Raw genomic sequence first — 24,635 nt, 5'->3', positions numbered from 1 at the left:
GTTGGATGTCCAAAGTCAAAATGCTTACAGTCTCCTGTGAGAAATAGTATTTAAACATTACTAACAAACATGTTTGCTGGGTCCGTCCCCAAATTACATCATTTTTGACACTTAGGTTTTCCCAGTATTCATATTGTATCATCTTAACACCTGGTCTGAGTTCTCAGGCCACAAACTGCATTATTTAGCAATCTAACACCTGCACAGAAACTTACAACAATACAAGGCATTTCACATGTATATTCTAACAGAAACTAGAGGAATAAAGCACCTTCCACATCTAAATTCTGGTCATAAACTTTTGCCTTAAAACAATGGGCATGAAACCTTCATCCAGACACACTGGAACTGATTTGTAAAACATTAAAGAGATTCATAAGATCTTTTCTACTTAAAAAGACACATTTGAAATACTTGGCTTGGTTTTCCTTACAGCAGATGGCAATGTTGCAACAATTTTGAAGTTCACATTTTACAGTGTTTTCTTACATTTAAAAACACAAGCCTGTATTTTACATTTATTTATACAGTTGATAGAATTATGTATCAAATTCTATTTGACTAGGCTGGCAGCCTTTGCCCATCTCTCCCCAATCATCACAATCATAACAAACTGACTTAGGCTAACCATGCCATTTGTGTTAGAACCAAAATCCAGACTCTGCTTCCAGTACTAAAGGGTATTAGCAACTGTGACAACCCACCACTGAATGAGTAATCAAGGAGCCTCAATCTGCACTACTAGCAACAGTGGGGGATGTACACTGGGAGTCTGACAAGTACACACACAGTATGTCCAAATGCAACTCTCTGCATCAAGTGCAATTTCTCTTAAAGGCACATAGAGACCACAGTCAGTCTGGGGCTGGTTTCTCCCTCTATCTCCAGATCCTCAATAAGACTCCCCACTGGCACAGCTATAGAGCTGAGATCTCAGCTGAGTGCCAAGCCAAGACTTCCAGCACCCTCTCTGTCCAACTAGTGCTTCATGTCCCTGCCCGTAGCTGACACACACACTCTTTGAGGTTTGATTTACACACACACACACACACACACACACACACACACACACACACACACACACACACACACACACACACACTTGGAAAAGGCTGGCACATGTTTACTAGCTATGCCCCTTTTGCCCAGACTATACTGTAGTTATCACTGCCACCAGCCAACTCCTTAGCAGCTACTTTAAAGCCATTAACTGATGGTGTCCAATCTTACTGTGCAATATTAATACAAATGGTAGTTTGACCAAGAGCAAGGCTATTTGGAGTGACTCACACAGTGTCACCAAATAAATGTGCATGTACTCTCAAAAGTTATCAATCTATAGACATATCAGCCACAATCAAATGTTTAAATATATCTAATATTTAATAAAAGAACTAGAAAATACTCAGTATATATTCACAATGACATCAGAGTTCAAAATCAAAATAATTAAAAGAACATTGCAGGACAGTCTCAAATAAATAAAGAAAAATATCTAAACTAAGCTTTGCTATATTCTTGACTACATCTAAGAGAATTATACTGTTCCCTAGAAACTTACTTCATCAGAGCAAGGTAGATGTGTGGTGAATGGTTCCTATTGTTGTCATGTCTAAGACAGAATACAGAATGCTCTGTCTCTCTCAAAAAGTTCTCAAATTAATATCTCAAATATTACTGCTAGGATAGCTTGCAGAATGACATCATTTCTTGTCATCTGACTCTATCTCAGGTGAAACCCCCACTGCTGGAAGCTGACAGTATTTAGCATCTACCTGTGAAAAGACATAGACCTCAGATGTTTGGCAGATGCTGGAAGTCATAAATAAATTACATTCCTTCACATTTCAAGACTAGTAATTATTTCACCCTGGAGACAATACAGAAAGCTCCATAGTTTTAGGCAGTGTGTCTCTTTGCTGCATTGAAATTGAAAGATACCATATTTTATGGAGTCGCCATAAAGTAATTTAATATCAGTTATTTTTCTGGAGTTAACCTCCTGTGTTCCAGGTTTTCACTGTTAAAATATATACATTTAAACAGTTACAGTAGTGCATGTACATTTCTGTTCTTTTCCAGTAGGCACACTGTGGTTATATTTTAAGCACAAGCACTTTATAAAATAACTTTTTTAACACACATGTCTGTACAAACCAGTTTAATATACACATGACATACAGTTCTGATACATTTGTAACACAAGCATCTTACACAAATCATTTCAATATTCACCAATGGTATATAATTATTTACAAAATTCCAGAAAGCTGGGCTGGAAGTATCTTATTTGCCACAGCAAGTATGGCTAATTCCAGACTGAGATAATTATCTCCAAGACAAGTCCATGAGCCATTGCTAGCATAAGTTGGCACCTTACTACTTTACCTTACATCTTTTCTCTCACTACTTTACACACTTCAACTGCAGTTTAACAGCAACATTGGAGTTTCAAACTTCATATCCTTCACAAAATGCTTGCTCATAGGATCATGGGATCATTTAGGATAATAGGAGGTTACTAGGCTAATGGCCCTAGGACCCTTACAAGCCTAGCCACATTAACCCTTGTTCCCAAGAGTGTCTGTTATAGGTAGACACTAAATCAGCACTTATTACCCATATCTAAGAGGGATACAGGTGGAAACCCAGGGCGAATTTAAGGTTTCCCATCCAATCATCCAAATTATGCTTAAATAGGGTCAACAAGGGGATTTGCTTAACATGGATTAGAAGTCTGTTCCAGAGATGCTAATGCAAAACCTGTTAGTCAAGCAACTTTCTAAGTTTAAAAATATGTTGCTAATTTTGGCCTTTGCCCCCCCCCCCGCCATTATTTCTGATTTTCTTGCAATAAGAGGTTGAGAAGTATGCCACAGAACACTGCTCAGAGTCACACAGCATTATATGTATTATATACAATAAATGCTTATTAGTATTCAAAAATGAATAGGCTGAATGGACAGTCCAATCAGCATGCCTGTTGAAAATTGAGCATATACCAATGTAAAAAGTCTGGCCTCTGAAGTACCATTGAGTGACCAGACTTTCTATTGGCATATGCTAAAAGACAGAACAAAATATAAGAAAAATCAGGTATGCTCTGCAAAACTAAACAACAAAAACCTACCTGATTTTCCTTATATGCATGCACTATATTTTGTTTGTTTGTGTCTTTCAGCTTTTTCCCGGTTAGGGGTCGCCACAGCGTAACTCCGGTCCGCAAATGATTGGCAGTAGAGTTTTACTTGCTGGCTTGCCGGGCCTAATGCACAACCTTCAACAAAGGAATGTCCATTGTTAAAAAAAAGCAGCAATGGAGATTCTGTTTCCTCCCTCGCTTCTTCTGCACTGATGTACTGTGGAAGCATGGGAATGTTAGGCCCATATGCATAAGATGTACCTCAGTATAGGGAAGACAACCTGAAAAACATCGAGGTTCCCTTATATAAATACATTATTTAAGAAAGTTAAACAGTTTCTTTCTTAAATAATGTAACTGTATAATAGCAATAATCCTCTCCTGTTTGTGGGCATATCAGGTTTTACCCATGATTGGCTTCAACCTCATGATCAAACCACACCAACCATGGGTAAGTCCTGATATACCTATGCACAGTCATGGATTGTTGTATATATATATATATATATATATTATATATATATATATATATATATATATATATATATATATATATATATATATATGTGTATATATATATACATACAGTTATATATATATATATATATATATATATATATATATATATATATATATATATATATATATATATAATACACATATATATATATATATATATATATATATATATATAAAATACACACATATATATATATATATATATATATACATACACATATATATATATTTATATATACTGCTTACAAAACCAAAATTAACTTTAGACGAATGAATAATAAATGCAATAAGAACTTCTATGACTATACTGATAAAAATAAAAATAAAAAAATTAACTAAGGAATAAAGACCAACATCCAGTCCACAGTGGTTGAATAAGCTTTTGTTCCTTTTATTCAATATCGGAACTTCTTCAGAATGGATCAAATGTCAAGGTGCTAAAGTATAACATAGCACAACATACCTCATGAATATTAAAATACAAAAATAAGCCAGTAGTAGCAAACCATAACCAATACAGTGATGCATATGCAAGAATATAATGTTTAGAAAGAATGCCATTGCATGAGAACTGTCCTAATATGTACAAAAGACAGCCTATATACATTAAACACAGTAAGTAAAATGAAATATATGTATACACCTGTATATACCAAAAAACATTTCCACTTAACAACAAAGGATCCTCTGCTTAAAATTAACACAATCATTGGAACCACTTCAAGGCACATTTCAGATTGAGAGACTCATTTAACCGTGGAAAAAATTCCGCTTTCAGTCGTAACTGCCATTTCAATTCCTGTAGCTGTAATTTACAATCCGAATCTCCAAAGAAAACTTTAATTTGTTCCCACACTATGGATTTAAAAGACCTAAAATCATTACACAAGGTACTGTGTTTACTAAGAGCATTAACATGGTCATTATTCCTAATGGCACCATGATGTTCCTTTATTCTGTCACTCAACCTACGGACAGTTTTACCAATATAAAAACTTGAACATGTAGAGCAGACTGCACAATACATTACCATGCTGGAATTACAATCAAACACTTTGTTAAATGACACTCGAACATTGCAATGTGGAAAAGTATAAGAGTCACCTTTAAGAATGTATTTACAACATACACATTTACCACATTTGTGCATTCCTTTAGGCTTAGCCATGTTAATCCCAGGTGTTAAATTAAACTGATTATCCTTATTTTCAAAGAAAGTTTTCAGGGTTTTAGTTCTTTTATATGAGAACAAAGGTTCAGAACCTAAACTCGTTCTAATGTTAGGGTCACAAAGTAAGATTTTCCAGTTGTTTAGTAAAACAAGCCTGAGGTCATTCAAATCCCTACACATACGTAAGGAAAAGCTAAGGGTATATGTGGAATCAACCATATCTTTGTGTGTTGGAGTAAATCCATGTGTTACAATGGGTTTAAATTTAGTGAGTCTGTCCTTAGTGATTTGGCTCCTAACTGAATTGATTAATGCTAAAGTGTAATTTTTTTGCGTAAATAACAGGGAGAGAAAATCACATTCCTTCTCAAAAACCATGTTGTCACTGGTTAGTCTGGACACTCTGATAAATTGGCTCTTTAGAACATTCCTTTTCATGAAATAAGGGTGAGAACTATCAAAATCGAGGTAATTATTTCTAAACGTACTTTTCTTGTGAATGCAGAATTCAAAACAATTATTACCTCTGTCAATAGAAATGTTAATGTCCAAAAAGAAAACTGCATCACCATGATTTCCAATAACAAATCTCAAAAAGCCAATACTCTCTGACAAGTTCTCAACAAACATATTAAGTTGGTCCACACTACCCTCCCACAGGAAAAAAATATCATCTATAAACCTTTTATAGCATTTCATAAGGAAAAAAACAGGTAAGTGAACCAAAGTGTCCATTTCCCACTCTGTTAAAACCAGATTTGCAAACGCTGGGGCCATCTTAGTCCCCATGGCCACTCCCCTGACTTGGTGGTAGATGTCACCATTAAACTGGAAAAAGTTATTATCTAAAACAAGAGAAATCAGTGTAGTCAAAGTATCAATCCATGTTTTCAGAAATTTTACATATTTACATAAGTAATGTTTGACATACTCAACACCATCCACATGGGGTATACTGGTATACAAGGCTACAATGTCCAATGTAACTAGAATGCAGTTAGACAAATCAACATCAGTGTTAAATAATGTGTTTAAAAAGTCCCAGGAGTCTTTGATGTAATGGGGTGTTGCTTGTACTAATGGATTAAGGACAAAGTCAATATACTGAGCAATGTTCTCAGTTTTCATCCTTTTATTAGAGATGATTAGCCTAAAAGGGGGATTTGAAGAGTTCTTATGAAGTTTAGGGATGCCAAACAATTTCCCTAAACATGGATTTGGAGACCATATGAATGTAAATTCCTCCTCAGTAATGTAATGATCGTCAGGTAAGGACTGTAGCATCTTGTCAACATATTCAAAGTGCGAGTTGACTGTTAATAAGGAAACCTTCTCATAGAAGTCATCATTAATCAAGTCTTCTTGAATTTTGTTGATATATGCACATTGGTCCATAACTACAACTCCTGTCCCTTTATCAGCTTTCATCACTCTTATGTTAACATCATTTGACAAATCCATTAAAGCTTTCCTCTCATTTCCTGTTAAATTAAACCATTTTTGTTTTGATTTAACGTGTTTCTAACATCTTCTTCACAAATTCTAAGAAATGTGGATAAGGTATAATTAAGAGGAGGGTTAACAAGACTTTTTTTCTTTGGGATTGCATTATACCATTAGGTGTCATTGTTCTGTGAATTATTGATAGGCTGTGAACTTTGTGTAACAACATCATCATCATCACCATCAAAAAATAGTTTAAGATTCAATTTCCAAATGTATAACCTAAGATCAAGCAACGCATTAGATAAATCTGCCCTTTGTGAGGGTATGAATGTGAACCCTTTCTTGAGTACATTAAGATGATCCTTAGATAGTTTTTATTAGAAAAATTGAATACAGACATCAAATCAGTATTAAAAGAGGTGCATTTAGTGTCTTCACTTTTAAGAGTACCCTGACCAATCATTTTGTCAAAAGCCAAAACCTGAGACCTAACACCAGAGAAATCATTAGAGACCTGGGTGCTAGTAGAAAGACAAGGAAATTTGTCATTGCATAACATCGGAAGTCTGCCCACATCTGTACTGCTAGAACAACCAAAATCTTTAGAACAACCTGCAACTTCTACTTGTGGGTATTCAAAGGGTGTATTTTCAGAAAGATTTATTTGCAACTGAATCTCGTCACCATGTGTCTTGGAGGAAGCTGTGAGAACCTTGAACTTCTCCCTTTCCCTTTCCCTCTCATCGACAATGAGACCCCTGGGGTTAACAAATCCCTGTTCTCCCTGACAGGAGTAAACCTTTGGTCTAAAAAAGTTGAGGAAGAAGGAGGAATGTTACAATTAGAGCCAGGAGTAGTGTTAGTGTTACCAGTGGCAGCAGAATGAGTGTGACCTGACGTGGTATTGAGTGTTGGTGAATTAACCTCTGTATCACCAGTGGCATTTCTAGTGGGTATTTGGGAACCCAAAGTTGGTTGAATATTAGGGGAGGTAATACCTAACTTAGGAATCAAAAAGGAGTTCCTATTTCTTCCTTCAACAAAGATGTCAATGTTATGACTGTTACCACCAGAGTGGGAAAGATAACTATCACCCACCAAAGTTACCCTGTTACTGGATTTAGATTCTCTACCTGAATTCCCAAAGGACCTTGTGTGGATGTTTCTCCCAATGTACCTGTTAGAGTGGAATTGCGTATTTCTTCCATAACCAGTATGACCCCTACCATTGCCATAATCACCATTATTCACAGCCGTATACGTATTTGGGACCGCCCTTCTATTCTCAGAGTAATTACCTCCATAATGTCTGTGATTTTGAAACTGATGGAAGTTCCGCCCCTCAGAGTAGTCACTATAAAATGACGATCTAACAGGATAAGCATTACCAGAATGATATTGAATTTAATCTCTCTTTAACTTGTTTCTTTTCCTATTCAATAGAGTAGCCATATATCTAGTGATCTTGGGGACTATAGAGTCATATAAAGGTTTATGAATGCAGAACTCCGGATGACCACAAATGCTGTCATTAAGCGTGGATATGTCAGCCCCAATCTGCTTTAACTGCTCCTTATTATCATTAATAATGACCTGAAGAGCTTTCAACCCACTTCATTAAACACTTCGCTTAATTCAGAATGTAAAATGGAATTTCTCTTAGTCCTAGTTGGAAAATTGCTAACACGTAACATTTAGGAACTATACCTAACTATAAACATGTTTCCAAGAACTGTATGTCCAGTTCCAACCCTTTAAAGGACATAAACTTCCTCTCAAGTTTCATAATAAGAGGCTTACATTCACTTAACACAGAATTATTCATGTTTGGAGCCACAAACATTTGTTTATTGATTAATTCCGCATCATCTCACAAAAAAGGGTTAACTATAGAATATTGATTTAATAAACTCATTACTTCAGAGGAAACAAGAGAACTGCTGTTATGGCTAACAGGGTGGGGAAACTGAACATTATTATGAATCGTATTATGGTTGGCATATGTCAAAACACTTGAAGGTCTCAAAAACCCACTCCTATTACCAGCAACAAAAATAGTAGAATCACCACCATCAATAGCTTGGCTAACTTGGTTTAGCTGCAAAACATTATGTCTGTTCACTGAACCATTAGAACACAATTTGTCATGAACATAACAATCAGTAAATTGTCTTATGGGATGACTGAAATCTTTATTGGAAATAGCAGCTGGCATTAATCGATTAATAAAATAACCTTTTGTAATACCATCCCTAGATGAAACAGTTGAAAAAGCTATATTACCATGCAAACCATTAGAAATATTAACATCTTCCCTATTTGTTGTGTTAAACTGTGCATCAACAATGGTATTAACTGGTGAAGAGATAGCCCCTTCATTTAAATTTAACACAAGTCCAGGATGTGCACAACAACCAATAGATTCTGCTGCTGTTTGTGTGGTAAATGTGTATGTTGTAAATACATTCTTAAAGGTGACTCTTATACTTTTCCACATTGCAATGTTCGAGTGTCATTTAACAAAGTGTTTGATTGTAATTCCAGCATGGTAATGTATTGTGCAGTCTGCTCCACATGTTCAAGTTTTTATATTGGTAAAACTGTCCGTAGGTTGAGTGACAGAATAAAGGAACATTATGGTGCCATCAGGAATAATGACCATGTTAATGCTCTTAGTAAACACAGTACCTTGTGTAATGATTTTAGGTCTTTTAAATTCATAGTGTTGGAACAAATTAAAGTTTTCTTTGGAGATTCGGATTGTAAATTACAGCTACAGGAATTGAAATGGCAGTTGCGATTGAAAGCAGAATTTTTTCCAGGGTTAAATGAGTCTCTCAATCTGAAATGTGCCTTGAAGTGGTTCCAATGATTGTGTTAATTTTAAGCAGAGGGTCCTTTGTTGTTGAGTGGAAATGTTCTTTGGTATATACAGGTGTGTACATATATTTCATTTTACTTACTGTGTTTAATGTATATAGGCTGTCTTTTGTACATATTAGGACAGTTCTCATGCAATGGCATTCTTTCTAAACATTATATTCTTGCATATGCATCGCTGTATTGGTTATGGTTTGCTACTACTGGCTTATTTCTGTATTTTAATATTCATGAGGTATGTTGTGCTTTGTTATACTTTAGCCCCTTGACATTTGATCCATTCTGAAGAAGTTCCGATACTGAATAAAAGGAACGAAAGCTTATTCAACCACTGTGGACTGGATGTTAGTCTTTATTCCTTAGTTCATTTTTTTATTTTTATTTTTATCAGTATAGTCATAGAAGTTCTTATTGTATATATATATATATATATATATATATATATATATATATATATATGTGTATATATATATATATATATATATATATATATATATATATATACACACATACACGCACGCACACACACACACACACACATGTGTATCGATGTATAGACAGACAGATATAGGTATAGATATAGATATCAGGAGAGAATATAAGCAATTGTCTACATCTCACATTGCAATACATTCCATTATGTAAAATAATTAACTACATGTTCTATTGATAAAAAGGGTGTTTTATAGAAAGGCTGCACTTTCCCCTCCCCTTACAGCCTTACAACTTAACATACTAACTGACATCAAACTGTTTTAATGGCACTCTCTACCAATCTCACAATAACACACTGAACTCACACTCATACACATTCACAAGATCTCTCTCTGTCTCTTTCATACACACACACACACACACACACACACACACACACACACACACACACACACACACACACACACATGTAACTTTACCTCCATTTATTTCACTCTCAGACACACATGCACACATTAATCATCAGTGACATCTCAATGAATACAACGCTGATACCTTCTTGGCTTAAACAACAGTAAAAATATTGAACACTAAGTCCTTTTACTTTTGGAAGAAAATGGCAGGCTCAGCTAAGTCTAACAAAATAGCAAGATACCTCCTCTAATCAAAAGCCTAACCCATTCCCAGGAGAAGACAAAATGTTTCCAGTCACAAGACCTGCATACATTCTTATGAAAATGTAACTCACATAAAGGGGTCCAGGAAACCAAAATTTTTACAATCTTTGCAGCAATCCATTCCAAATTCCTACAGCAGACACAATCTTCATACGCCACTCCAGCACACTGCAGTAATTCCAACATAGGTTCATAGGTAAGTACTAGGCTATCTGCCTGAAGGCATTTATAAGCCTAGCCAGAATGTGTTGGCTTTCGCTGCCCCCTTAGATTAGTTCCCTGTGCCTCTGTCCAGCAGAGCCACTGAAGTGATCCCTGGGGTAAACTTTCTGTTTCCCATCCACTCGTCAAGGTTTCCCTTGAAGAGTGTTAGCAAGGAGCTCTGCCTAATGTAGATTGGAATCTTGTTCCAAAGCATGGGAAGTCTCTGGGACAGGAATCTATCCCTCCAGCACTTCCTATTTATTGTTGAGGTGAGGTTTAGATCCCTAGAACGTGTGGCTTGAGGGGATAAGGTTTTCTTTAGGTGGAGCATGTCCATCAATTCTGGATTGGACATGGCCTTGTATGTCAGGCAGAGATCACCTCTGAGTAGGCGGTATGCAACCAAGTACAGCTGGAGTTTCTTCAGTCGAGCTGCATAGGGCATCTGTTTGAGGCCAGTGATCCTCTTGGTGAGGTACTTCTGTGGTCTTTCCAGCTGTTGCAGGTGTCTTGTAAGGTACATCCCAAATGGGGCGTTGTACTCTATGATGGGTCTGATGAGTGATGAGTAGAGGGGCACAATGACCTCTTTTGATCTGGATGTGAACCCTTTTGTGATTAGCTGGGCCACATAGAAGGCTTTTCTAACCACTTTGGCAATATGATTATCAAAGGAGAGATTACTATCTACTTGGGCTGGCTCATATCTCCTAATAACCCTAGATTTCAAAGATGAGTTGTTTGTCTGACATCATCGTCTGGAAAATTTAACTGCAACAAAAGTAAAAGTAGAAAAAGGGGAAATATTATTAAATCATCTGGAACATCAGGCAGCTCAAAGAAATATTAGTCAATTTAAAATAGTAAAATTAAAGAAAACTGGCAGGCACACTTAGAAATAACATATCTGTTAAATAAGAAATATTGCATTCTAATCCAAGGGCTTCATCAAACTAACAAACAATCTTAAATTAATTAAATAACATATTGATTAAAAGATAACCACTCACATTGCAACATGCACGTCACATGTTCAAAGTTTCTAAAATAAACTTGTAGTCTATTGACCTTCTAAAAGCTAATATGAAATAACTGTCTGACTGTATATTTTATTATGTATAACATCACACAGTGTGTGTGTGTGTGTGTGTGTGTGTGTGTGTGTGTGTGTGTGTGTGTGTGTGTTTGTGTGTGTCTTTCCGCTTTTCCCAGTTAGGGGTTGCCACAGCAGAAACTCTGGTCCGCTAATGATTGGCAGTAGATTTTTACGTACTGGCTTGCCAGGCCTAACGCACAACCTTCAATGAAGGAATGCCCATTCACGCATGTCGCCACACAGAAGACGCTCTAACTGAGAATCGAACTGGCAAGGTCTAACTGTGAGGCGACAATGCTACCGCAGCACCACCACTGCAGTACATGTATAACATCACACAGTGATTTCTTAAAAAACAAATAATTGCACTTCTTAGCCAGAAGTGCTAGCTTATCCAATAATCAAGGTAGGCATTGTGTTATAAAGCAGTTTCTGGTTTCCCCATTGTTTGTGTTTTGTTTTAGAAGCAAGTTATCTGAGCATGCTTTAGATGCTTGAGTCATGTGCTATAGACCCAGCATACCTCTCAACTGTACAGATTTTTGCAGAATGTCCAGATTTTTGCCTCATATTTTTGGTTCTTTTCTCATAAAATTGTGGTTTTCTGGCAAATCATTGAGGGTTGAAGTCAGAATATAATGACAGTCATTTGAGTTTCAGACGTCATACCCTTCAGAAAATTCATACTAATGCAAAACCTGTTGTTCTATCTAGTTTCTAAGTTTGTAAGAGCAGTATTTAAAAAGTGTACCTATTTTTGGTCCTTTGTCCCCCATTATTTATTGCTTTGTCCAGATTTCTTGCTATAACAGGTTGCAAGGTATGACAGTGATTCAGAAAGAATTTTTTTATATTGCCTTGAAGAATAGACATAGCTTAACTCTTAACCGGTCTGTGCAACTTAAATTTTGTAGCCTTGCTGTTTGATTTATTAGAACATTTTGAACTTTCCTTGCTTGTAAAATGTGTATTAGGGAAGTACCCAAAAGTTGCAGTGTAGTCAATGTTTCTCTGAATCATTGTTTTATTCAGTGATACAATTATTAAGCAGTATTGTTCTGATAACCCATTTAGTATCAGCTGAGTTATTCTAAATGCCTTACTAACCCCAGTGGATACATTTTATTTGTAACTAAGAGTGCACGTGTAAGTGTGATCAAGTCCAGATGTAAAGGTCCATACTGGGCTCTATGTGTTTGCGATGACTGACTCATGGAGACAGTATGGACAATTATCTGAAATATCTACAGAGTTTTCATAGCAGAGGTATGGCAGCATATTGTCAGCACTTCCTCCTGGCTGACTCTCATAGCCAAGCCCAGCCAGTTCTTGACCTTGGGTGCTTCCAACGTCAGGCGGGTACCTTGCATCTGCAGCTATGGGATTACCCATTTTGATGACACAGCCATTAGTTCTATAATCAAAGTTCACAGCATTCTTCAGAAAAGATACTACATATCTTTACAGTGAATATTAGACAGTTGGCAGTCCATAAGAGACTAGTTGGGGGTTAGTATAATGGTTAACACTTTTACCTAACAGACACAAGGTAAAGAGTTTGATTCTCACCTTTGAAAGGGAAACTAGCTAAGTTTAAAATGGTCAATAAGGGCAGATAGCCTAATACTAACCTATGAACCTAAAAGGCCCATTGGTTCACCATTTGTGAAGCATAAACTCTCAGAGTATTCAATCCCTCTAAGTTTTTTCAATGCTTTCACCAGCATTTGATCCAGAAAACTACATAGCAGCGAATGTTTAACCATTTTAGGCTCAGACAGCAAACCTACATGCAGGATCACATCACATATTGTTTGCATATTTATTATTTATCCTGTTTTAAGCATTTATGTTATTTAATTTTATTCATCTATTGTGTGTATCTAGTACTGTTCCATCCTTCTGCATTTGCACTCTAAAATCTGCTTGCTTCAGATGATCATCTGAAGATCGCTCCAATATTTAAATGAGTGTTTGTTTTACAGGTATTGTTATGATTAAGTCCTTATTCAGCACAGATAAAAGTGCTAAATGTCTTTTTATTAAATTTGTGACTTATACTCTTGTAGTTTACCAATTTAGCACTCTAGCATTCCATATTGTTTTTTTGTTCTTTCATACAAATTGCTCCATTTCTGTTTTGTTTTGTTGTTTTGGTGTTGTAGCCGTCCATAAAGTCAATATCTTCCTTCTTAATATGAACTGTAACACTAATAAATTCAGCCCCTCTTTGTTTGGGTTCCAGCCTAGGTAAGAGTTTAACTTTTAGTAAAACAGAACCTGTACCACCTTCATGCAAGTCCTGCTATAATAGAAGCCAGTACACCCATGATCAGTAGAAGACTTGAGATGGTCTAGAGCCACGTATCTATAATAGTGCACATTTACAACAGCAGCCAGTGCACCCATGATCAGTGGAAGACTAGAGATGGCCTAGAGGCACATATCTATAATAGTGCACATTTACAACAGCAGCCAGTGCACCCATAATGAGTGGGAAACTTGAGATGGCCTAGAGCCACATCTATAATAGTCAAATTTACAACAGCAGCCAGTGCACCCATAATGAGTGGAAGACTAGAGATGGCCTAGAGCCACGTATCTATAACAGTGCACATTTTAATATTTTCTAGGAACTGGAATGCTTAAAGATTTCTTACTCTGCTACTTAGACTTCTAGCATTCATGAGTGTCAGCATCATCTTATTTTGTTTGCTTTTATTTTCAACTTTCTCATATTTACAGGAATGAGCATTCCCTCTCTAAAAGACTGAATAAAGTGGAAAATGCCCCATTCAGTATACAAACTAACTTAGATGAAAGTTGTAGTTCATGATAAGCAAGCTGGGAACTCCTTCATCTTATTCCACTTGGTCAAGACACCAAACTTCACTTTGTAGCACCATATTGTGTTACTCATTACATGTTAACATTTTTGTGCTAAAATTTGTACCAAAACATAACTGAAAATGGACCATCTGAGCACTTATTGTAGTTACGTAGGACTGTGCCCTCTGCATAAATTACAGAATGCCTACTGACAAGTGATAAAGGAGTGTTTCAGCTGAAAGTTGGCTTGAAGAGCTTTGAAATAGTTTATTGTCCTACCAGCCTTTTATTTCTACTACCAGTAAGTTTAAAATAAAGTATCCATGAATAGCTGCACCGATATTTTGTCAAGCATAAACGTTTGGTAGATCTTTAACCTTTAGAAATATCTGATATAACATATTTCATTCAGTTCTCTACCCATATGGGTATCCAGTTTATACTGCCATTTGGATTCACACGGAAGTAAATAATGGTCATCATCTACACTGCCTGGTAATTTTTGTTAGCATCTCCAGTGCCTGAATATAAAATGTAACATTTTATCTTAACTGGTGTTTATCTAAAGAGCATTGTGGGACAAAATTCCAAAACACAGCAGCTGTTCATGTACACACGCTCCTTAAATGGTCTACATTGTTTCCTATGTAAAAACATCTGTCTGCCATGCTAACAGCCGCACATAGCATGTATGTGCTACCACAGGAAATGTATATTTTGTATGAAGGATGTACAAAAATATGGGTAATATTAGTAGAAACACATAATTCATGTTGCCTGCAATTAAATGCTCTATTACTAGTCAAACATTCTGGCTACCTTCTGCACATATTGTGTAACTAACTCCTTTAAAGTTTTGTCCTGTTGATAAATTGCACTGTATCACCTACAGCATATGCAACACTGTCAACAGTTGACAAAGCATGTCACTTGTTTTCAATAACTGTTTTAATGCCCATATCATCAATGCTGAAAGTTAGTCAGTGCTGTCATTCCCTATGAATGTATTCTGCATTTTTGTGGTTCTCAAATGGACATGTTAATTTTCTTTATATAAGGTAACACTAAGGCAGCATTAATCAGTTCCTATTTATTTCATCATACTTTATGACATCATTAACATTAGTTGCATCATACATTCTGTCCATGCATGGGAAGCTTACCCTTATGTGATGTATTCTGAGATATCATCAGTGCCTTTGGTCTTACAATGTTATTTCTGATATAAGTTGTGTGATAACTTAAATTATACTAAACGAAAGTACATTTCTGTCTGTTGATTTCCTGCAGATTATAGTATCTTCAGGTCAGGAAGCTTAGATTTGCTATAGATAGGTAGGAGGCATGGATACAATCTCTTTGGATTGTGTAAGAAATGCCTGCTGTTAAGGAAGAGTACAGGGGAGGTAAAAAAGGGGCAGGAGATATAGAGATTGCCTCTTCTGAGGGCATGTGGTAGATGTGGGGTAGGTATATGGGCATAAAATTTGAGTCAGGTTGGCTTATGTGGTATGAGGTAGACTGTGCCAATATAAGAAGCAAATAAGTTAATTATCTGCAAAATGAGCATTTTGAAAGGGCAGAAACACTAAAGGTTAAGTGAAATGTATAGAGTAAATTCCTGAGGATTAACGGTTGATGGCAGTATGAAAAATGGTGAGTGGATGTTAGTGGGAAATTAAACTGTTTCAGTGGACTGAAATATGTTTTATACATATTGAGCAGTGTATGAGGGTAGTCTAACAAGCATGTTTTAAAATACATGTAATGTGGTAGATTGGGATGGCTGAGACTATTTGATTTTTATAACAGATATAATTTTACTTTAATGGAATGGTTGATGCGCATGCGTTGTTGGAGAAAATAAGAGTGTTTTAAGTGGATGAACAGGAGAGGGGGGTAGCTAAGGAATTGGGGTAGAAGAGGAGCGAAGCCAGCAATGACACATGCAGAAGTGGAGACAATCCTGCACAGCATGGGAAACTAAATATAAGTCGTTTACTGGCAGCTTACACAGAGCGGTAAACATTCACAAAAAGTAAAGAAATTACCACTGAATTTTCTCTTTATTAATGCTACAGCTTTTTTTGCAATTAAATTATGGTGCATGATGATCTTTGGAGTTCAAACAGCCACAATAGTACACTTTTACACAATATAGTAATGTATATTGTTTTACCTAAGGCCTACACAATGAAAGCAGCATTAAACTACCACAATTACATCAAAATGAATGTGCCTGCTTGTGGCCAGAAATTAAACACCTTTTAAAGTTACTGTTTTCACTAGTATGGGCAAATGGCTGGGACTTAAGCTTGCAGCAATGCTGAATAATTTTACTTCTTAGTCATCTGCTTGTGACCAGAAATTAAACATCAGGCAAAGTTACTGTGTTGATTTGTATGGGGAAAGGGCCAGGGCCTCAGGCTTGTGGCAACACTGAATAATGTTACTTCTTAGTCACTAGACTGTAGCAAGTGAACATGGTCACGAGCTGAGAGGGAGTGAAAAGGAATGGAAAAACACAAGTAAAATACAGTGAAACTATTACATGGATGTTAATGTAAGATTAGCAATTCTGTGATTTTTATGGACTTTTCTCAAAAATGTTTAAGCACGTGGTGCTAGAAATTGCAAATGAGTGCTTGAATTCATGTTCCAGTGCTGGCAATGTAGTCAGTGTAGGGTAAGGCTCTCCCAAAGTACCATGCTTCAAATGAGATTTTACAGTAAGGTTCCTTTCACCTGAATTGGTGGCAGGGTAGCTTTGGTGGGTTTTAAAGATTTCATGTCATTTACTGAAAAAGCATACAGGCTATATTTTGAGAAACCAGACAAACTAATCCAGATAAGTCAGTATGCCAGTTTTCAAGCAGACTGATTACAAAACATTTCCACACACCAGAAAATTATTTAATTAGTCCTTATTTTCAGTGTAAAATGTCTTCACACATCCCTTGAGTCCCATTCCTTATAATACAACATAGCTCCAAAACTGCACCACCGCCCATATTTTCAGACCACATACAGCAACAAATCCCACTTTAAAAACATTTTGATTCCTTCTCATCATACACCCACTATGATAAAACATTCTAAGTAAAAAAGTCAGTCCCTTAATGCCCATCTCATTCTGTAATAATCCACAAAAGTGCTGAATTTGTGTAAATGCTAACAACACATGCAGTGTCTTCTTTATAATGCATAGAATACTTAACTGTGAGTTTACTATGTGGCAAACACCATGCAGAATTACAACGTGTACTGTATTTTACAAACTGATTATGACTACTCAAACTCCTCTCCCAGTAAAATGGTTCAGAAACAAATATATACTAATATACTAATACACCTAATACCCTCTTATATCACTCTCCTCTGTTTTTTTACCCTAATTTTTATTTATTTCACATTTGTTTACCAGGAAAGTCCGACTTGGAATGAAGCCAGTTTTCAGCAGAGGCCCAAGGAGAAATGCTTCCGACATGTCTTTGTAAAGTAGGAGGAAACCCACACAAACACAAGGGAGAACATGCAGACTTCACACAGAAGGTACCCCAGCCGAGAATCAAACCAGAGAACCTTCTGCTGTGAGGTGACAACGCTACCGCTGTACCACAGTGCCATTCAATACCCCACTTCACCTTCCATTGCTTTAACATCTTATCCACTAACTTCATCGCCAAAGATTGCTGTATTCCTTAACATTTAAAAACCTTTTTTCCCACTTAGTCAACAAATCAATATACTAACAATTCAAAATTCTATCCAGCCATATGTTTCCTTATATAATCAGTGTTGAAGAAACAAAATGACCGGATTCTATATATTAATTTCCCCTACCCTCTTCTGGCAGAAATGCAGCCTACCAAGGGACTCAGTGCAAAAGGCTAGAAAAATGCTGGAATTGTCACCATGCTAATTTTAGAAATACTCACATCTATGTTTCTATGGCAACTGCAGGCTCCAGTGGCTGTAAAATGCTAGCTTATTTTTGTACCGAATTGGATTTTCTGGCTGCCCAGTCTTGCACTTACCTCAGAAACACCAGTACAAGTGTCTCCATGTAATCAACATCCCTCCTCTGATTTAAGTGCTGCCAAGAACTTTGCTTTGATGTAACATTTAGAATGTGTATGTACTCTTCTTTATCAATCTAGCTAGCTATCCATCCAGTACTTGGAAGCCCCTTACGAAGGTGAGGGTCTGGGCAATTGCCTTGTTTGCCCCCCAACACCAGCCATGTTTGGGAGCAGAAGTAAGGATGGGGACCTTGACTGACATGCAACCAGAGAACTTTGTTTAAGAGCTCATATCCCATTTCACCACCATAGAGCAATTCACTGTGTGGAGGACTAGACCCAGTGGTCTGTTTCACTTGTCAGTCCTGCAATTCATAGGCCCATAGGTACATACTAGGCTAATGACCACAAGGGCCTTTATAAGCCTAGCCACCCAACCCAATTGTGTCCCCCATGTAACATGGACATCTATTTGGAAAGGTATGTTAATTAGGAGGTTGCTAAAGTTTAATATGGGGGGATATGATAGTTAGGAAATATTTACTGTCAGCCTGTCTACCAGAGACATGAGAGTTATATCAGGAATGAACTTTTTGATTTTTCATCCAATGATCACAAGGTTATGTTTGAATATGCTTAGGGATAGACTCTGATTCACATGGATGGGAAGTCTATTCCAGAGCGTTAGGATCCTTAGAAACATATATCTCTCTCAGCAGTGTGTTCTACTTATATCACAAGTAAATTTTAAATCCTTGGATCTAATGTTTCTGGTGCTATTCATTTTACAGATGTGCAGAAGGTCCATCAGGGCTGGATCTGAGGTTGGCTTATACACCAGCATAGATCGTCTCTCAGTAATCTGTAGGAGAATGAGTATAATTCTCCTTGCTCTCACTCAAGAACAAAATTGAGCTACTTAAACTCCCCCGCTTAGACAACTGTTCACTCCATCACTAATGGCAACACTCTAAACTTCTCTGAGAAAGTACCATGGACTTAGATTTGGAAGTGCTGATTCTCAATCCAGTTACCTTGCTCTCAGCAGCAAATTGCTTGAGTGCATATTGAAAGGCACAGTCAAATATGGCTAGAAAGGACAGCACCTGCAAATAAGAAAGATGCCAGCTGTTTCCAGAGCTAAACCAAAGCCACATTGTGATATACTTTCTATGAAAGTCAAAAAGAAGAGTGATAAAAAGTCACACCTTTCTAAGATTCCAACACCAATCTAAAAAAAATCAGAGTTGCTGCCAAAAATCCAAACACAGCTCTGACTGTATTAATAAAGGGACTACCTAGATGTGTTCCCAGTAACCACACATTCCCACAGGACGTTCCAAAGTACATGTTAAGAATACAGTAATAAGTCTTATTTAGGTCCGGAATACAACTGAGACTGAATTAGCAAAACTCCCACAACCCCCTCAAATAATGATCTAGTGATAAACAGTCAGTCCTCTTGACTGTTACTCCTAAAGTATCCTTTGCAGTATTCCAGCATATATTTTTGCAGAGAGGCAGAGGACTGTGATCACCATGTAACTAGAACATACATACTCATCCCTTTGCATAAAATGAAGGCTGGCACAAGGACTTGACAGTCCAGAGGTACAGCCTCTACCTTACATGCAACACTGAAGAGAGCCACTAATCATGCTACCTTAACCATGGTCAATACTTTCCATGTCTTCTGATGGATTTCATCCATATCTGCAAACTCATCATTATGGAGCCCTCTGGCCACCACAGGAACTTCAGCTGCAGTGATGCACCTCAATCAGGAAAGTACCAAAGCTTTCACACCCAACCCTCTAATAAGTGGCCACTATGTTGGGCTATTCTAGATTAAGAAGGTCTCAGAATGTTCCATTCACATCCTAACAGTCTTTCTAGTACTGTTCAGTACTTCATTCACTCTTGCTTAATACAGACTGAGTGAGGACTTATCTGTCAAATATGGGAATTAGGACTGGAAAGGAAGTAAAGGACAGAGTAATAAAGTAGGCAATGCAAATCCCTAAACAAAGTGAGTCATTTTAATGGAAAACTATGGATACATGCATGCAGAGTATAGCACAGATGAGCAATTGATTTTGCATGCAAAGCAAATCAGTCTCACAGATAGACAGAATCCATTTCATTGTAGGACCAATAGTTTTTCAGAGTGTATTTGAGAGCCCAACTGTCTGCTGCTACATTTTCATTTCAGCAACCAATGCTGCTGCTGTGGACTTAATGCCTGGCTGGTACATCTCAGATGAATCAGGACAGCCTTCTGCCAGCATTGAACAGAAGACCATCTTTTTAACTTGACACTTTCCTTCAACATTATTATCCAATAGAAGGTCTTAGGGTTATCACTGTGACAGATGCCAACCACCCTCTGGCCATAGCTCCTTGCTACCACCTTAGTGGCAGGGGTCTTGAACTAGCCCATTTCAAGTCAGTGTTCTTAGCCTCTCTGAGAAATCTTCTCAGGGGCAAGAGATGAATTAATCGAACATAAAGGTCTCATTCAGACATTTCAAAAGACCCTCAATCCTAATTTACATTTCCTAGATCTATCTAAACAACATGCTGTCCAACAACCCATCCCATGATCAATTGGTAAACAGATGGCAACTTTGGCCCCTGTTTACTCAATTGTCCAAAATATGTTCTTTAACATATGATAGCATCTCAGTCATTGACATCTGAATATCAACTAAATTTAACAGCTTCCTTGTCTTTGAACACGATATTTGCTATGGCCAATTCATGACTTACATGGATGTCTAATAATAAAGCACCACTCATATTTAGCTATGGGAGGTCAAAGATTCATAGGTGTGTACTAGGCTAATGGCCCTGGAGCCTTTACAAGCCTAGCCCATAGGATTACCCTGGCATCATGCCATCCGACCTTAGTTCCCAGTACCTCTGTTGAGTAGAGCCACTGGAGTGATCCCCGGGGTGAATTTTCTATTTCCCATCCACTCATCAAGATTTCTCTTGAAGAGGTTCAGTGAGGTGCTCTGTTTGGCATGTATGAGAAGTCTGTTCAATAGCATGGGCAGTCTCTGGTTTATGAACCTGTCCCTCCAGCTTGTTCTGTTGATTGTGGTAATGAGACTGAGGTCTCTGGAGCATGTGGTGCAGAGGGATTGGGATTTCTTTAGATGTACCATTTCTAACAGAGCTGGGTTAGACAGGATTTGTAAGTCAAGCAGAGATCGCCTCTAAGTAGGTGATATGAGACAGAAAATAGTTGGAGTTTTTTGAGTCTGTTCTTATAGGACAAGTGTTTAAGGCCTAGGATCCTCTTTGTGAGGTACTTTTGCGGCATCTCCAGTTGTTGCAGGTGTCTAGTGAGGTACATGTCAAATGGGGCATTGTACTCAATGATTGGTCTAATAAGGGAAGAGTAGAGGGAGACAATGACCTCTTTCTTCCTGGCTGCAAAATCCTTAGTAATGAGATGTGCTACATAGAAGGACTTTCTGACCACAGTGGCAATGTGGTGGCCAAAATAGAGGTTGCTGTCAACCTGTGTTCCCAGATCTCTTATAACTCCTTCTGTGTTCAGTGGACTACCATCGATGTGACAATTCATGGGAACCAGATTTTTCCTAAAGGAGATGACAACACATTTTTTGGCATTGAGCTTAAGGCCATGGTTCTGACACCAGTCGTTGATCTCAGTGAGGCCTTTCTGTAGGATGTCAGCATCACTTTGGGAGTTAATAGTAGCTCCCAACTTGCAATCGTCTATGAACTTTGACAGCCAGAGTCCCTTCATGTTGGCCTGGACTTCAGAGAAGTAAATACCAAACAGGAGAGGACCCAGGACTGAACCCTGTGGTACTCCACTCATGACAGGTCAGCAGTCTGATTTGGAGTCATCTACTTTCACATTGTGTGTTCTAGCTGTGAGCCAGTTTGCAACCCACCTAGTGATATAGGGGTTGATGCCTAGTTTAGTGAGTTTTTCTATGATTCCTGAGTGGGGAATGGTATCAAAGACCTTGGCCAGATCAAGGTAGGCTGTATGAACCACCTTGCCTTCATCCACAGCTCTGGTGACTGACTCAAAGAAATCAACCAGGTTGAGCAGGCATGATCTACCCTTCACAAAACCAAACCGTGTGGAATCCAGAGTTTGGAGACTCCCTAGATCTTTGTTTATTAGGTCCATGATGATGCGTTCCATAGCTTTGCATATCAGACTCATCAGGCTAATGGGGCGATAGTTCCCAGGGTCTGTAGTCGCTCCTGCTTTGTGGAGTGGGATGACTGTAGCAGTGCACCATTCAGTAAGGACAAAGCCTGAGGTGAGGCTGTGATTGTACAGGGCACACAAGTGTGGTGCCAGTTCACTCTGTAGTTCATGTAGAACACAGCCAGAGATATTGTCAAGTCCCATAGAAGCTTTATTCTTGGCCTTGGACAGTGCTGTTTTAACTTGTGCAGCAGTAATACTGGATGCCTGGCAATCTACTGGTATTGTGATTGGTCCTTTGGTGGGGGAGAGAGGGGTAAGGTTGGCACTGATTCTGTCAGCCAGTATATTGGCAATATCTGTTGACTCGATATAGGAGGTACCATTGTGCAGTAGCTCAGAGCAAATCTGGGTATTGTGGAGATTCTTTACATAACTATAGAAGGCCTTGTGGTTGTCTTTACTATCTGCTGCAATTCTGTTTTCATAGCTAGCTTTAGAGGATTTGATGAGGGATCTCAACTTTTTGTTGAGGCTGATAAGGGAGTTTTTCCAGTCTGGGGACTTTACCTTATTCAGCATCAGTTTCCTCCTTCTGTTGTAGAGTTTGTTTATGGCAGATGACTACCAGATTGGCTTCCTTTTTTTGGAGGAGAGCATCTTGGTTCTATTGGGTATGGCGAGATCCATGCATTTGTGTACGTGTTCAAACAGTGCATTGGTGTATGATTCGGCGGTCATGCAACTATTCTCCATTTTCATGGGTGCCGTGAAGTTAGCCACCTCTGTGTTTAGGAGCTCTCAGTCATGTCCCTCTTCTGCTTCTGCCTTTCTCCACATGATCACTGAAGCCTCTCAAAAAAACTATAACTTTAGTGACTACTATCATAAAGATCATCTCACTCACTCTGTCCAAGAAAGCTGAATATGTCCTATAGCTGTCTGCTGTATAAAAAGAAACAACTGTTAGAGCATCGTTTCTTTGACTTATAATCAGATGGTTGTAATCTCTTCTCTCCTGAAGAAACACCAACAGCACAGTCCCCACTAGTACCCCCACCCTGCCAGGAACTTGCTAGTATCCCAACACCCAATAATAGCCCTTCATATCAAACTGTATGTATATATATATATATATATATATATATATATATATATATATATATATATATATATATATATATATTTACTACTGTAGAACAGGAAATCCAAGTATATAAAGTCAATTTCAACCACTGACACTACTGCAGGCTTAGTCCCACCCATAAAGTGATGTTCCATGTCCATAAAGCCAGCCTTAGTCAGTCCTATTTATGCCTGCCATGCAGTTGGAACTGCACCAAAGCCCCAGTCTGCAAAATGCAAGTGATAATCACTAAAAATGGAAAAAAAACATTATTCAGATGTTCACAAACTGTTCTGGTCAATTGCAGTGGCACAGCATTTAGTCCACTTGTCTTTGATAGTCGCAGATCAAAAAGATTTCATATTCAAAATGAAGCAACATCTACATAATCATTGGATATGTCTCTGCAATCCTCATGGTTAAAGCACCCAGCTCTAGTCATTGTCTTCCTCATCTATCCTAGCATAATCTTCCTCTTAATGATAGATTCATACTCATTACTATTCTGTATGACCATACATAATACCCTCATGTAAATAGTGCCTGTTATTTCTTCATTTCATTTATAGCTTTTGCCCACCGAACTCTGCAACCTACTCATTCATACACAAAGCACGACTATATTTTACTGCAAATATATCTTACCTTACTTTAGTATCTATTCCTTCCAATAGCTCATTTCCCATCCTATTACATTATACCCATGTTTTTTCTAACTCCTATTACTTCTTTTTCAGGCTTAATGTACAATTTATGTTCTAAAGTCAGTCGTAGCTCAAAGTGTCTGGTGATTTTTTTTCGTTTTTGGTTTTATCATTTTTAAACCTTGAAACAATGTGTAATAACTGCACTATTTATGTACTCTGTATACAGTCTGTAATGTTCAT

This window comes from Protopterus annectens, chromosome 7.part1, assembly GCF_019279795.1.
Source record: "Protopterus annectens isolate FY-2018-M chromosome 7.part1, PAN1.0, whole genome shotgun sequence".
NCBI lineage: Eukaryota > Metazoa > Chordata > Ceratodontiformes > Protopteridae > Protopterus > Protopterus annectens.
The sequence above is the reverse complement of the archived record's forward strand: the minus strand, read 5'-3'. Positions refer to the sequence as shown.